The following is a 1,849-nucleotide window of genomic DNA, read 5'->3' on the forward strand; positions in this document are numbered from 1 at the left end:
CAATGGATGTAGCAGTCCTGTTAGATTCTACTCTCCTTGAGTTTGTAGTAGTATTTAAAAATTCACTAACAACTCTGGCATTATGTGCTGGTGCTCCGTCATATTGAAAATATATCATTTGAGACATATTTAGTGGCAAATTGTCGACCTAAGGCTCAATGTGCTGCCTTAATATATTGAGGTATTTCCCTGAGTTTAAGTTTTTATGGTAGATACTATATGCCAAAATTCTATTATTTAAAAGGGCACACCATACATTGAACCCCAATCTTCTTTGAACACTCAGAGACTTCATCGGTCCAGATAACATTTTGAACAAACGGCAGATTATTTAATTTTTCTAAACATCATCTACAAAATTCTAATCTTAGATTGACATCTCCGGCACGTAAATAATGAGTTAGCCTCGCTTTGTATGGTTTATACTTATTTTTCTTTCATATTCAGGAACAGCGGCTTTTGGGTCAAACGTCTTCTTGCAATTTCTCTTGCAGGTCATTTTGGTATGTTTTTGTATGTGGTTTGGGAAAGGACCAAATATCTATTAAATTTTCTGCTAACCGACTGAAGGTTCTTACGTGCGGTTGTCTTCTTTCTGGATATCTTGTGAAATAAAATTCCGCTAACGTCAGATTCTTATCTGATAACATATAGCATTCCATCATGTTACATTTTTCATAATTTTCGAAATTCATTGTAAAGTTTTGTTCAGTTTTGTTATACTTTGACACTTAACATGCTGCTGCATCGTACCAGCACATAATGCCAGAGTTGTTATCGAATTTTTAAATACAAACTTTGGCAATTATTTGATACATTATGTTCCATCATAGTATGTATGGTTATCACCATAGCAACATTAACTTTTAAATACATACATTAGTTTTACATAGAACAAAATGAATTTTTGTTAATTATTCAATAACTATAAGAAATATATCCCACAAACTATATATGTTTGTTATCAGAAGAAAATAACAAATTATTTTAAGTCATAGCCAACTATGGTTTCCATTTAAAAAAATAAAGTTACGTCTAAAATCTCGAAAATAAATGATGGGAAAAAAATTCTACCTACGCCACTGAATTCTTCGTAAAAAGTTGCCCATATAATGTTTTATTTATAATACTCCATCTTCGATAATAAGTCAGATATTCGCGATTGTCGTTTTCGCAAAATTTTCAGTTTTTGCCGATAGGGCGAAAACAAAAGACGATAGCTGTTCGGAGTTTTCGGCATTAGCATTTTCTCGAAAAACGAGATGACATTTAAGCTACTTTTTTTCTATCTCTTTTAGTTTCGGAGATAGCCTATACGGACATCGAAATTGGGACACCCTGTACATTCAACAATAAATTCTACCAATATGCTGATGGTTTGCCAATGGGTTCCCCACTCAATGGGATAATGGCCGACTTATTTATGGACAACCTAGAAAATAAACTTATTATGAATGACATTAACCCATACAAGAATGAAATCATTACCTGGATCAGATATGTGGATGATATATTAGTTTTCGTCAAAGATGAACAAATAATTGATAATCTCCATGAATACATAAACGAATTACATTCAAAGATACATTTCACTCTAGAAACAGAAATAGAAAATAGAATAAACTTTCTTGACTTCACAATTCAACGTTTGGGCAACGAAATAAAATACACAATATTTAGAAAACCTACACAGACCAATGCTATTATCCTTTTCGACTCTTACCATGACAGCACCCATAAGATGGCAGCCCTCAGGACTTACCTACATAGAGCATTTAACTCAAATTTAGAACAACAGGATTTAGAAAGAGAAATCCTAATCATCCAACAAATTGCCAATGAAAACTCG

Source organism: Onthophagus taurus, chromosome 5, assembly GCF_036711975.1.
Source record: "Onthophagus taurus isolate NC chromosome 5, IU_Otau_3.0, whole genome shotgun sequence".
NCBI lineage: Eukaryota > Metazoa > Arthropoda > Insecta > Coleoptera > Scarabaeidae > Onthophagus > Onthophagus taurus.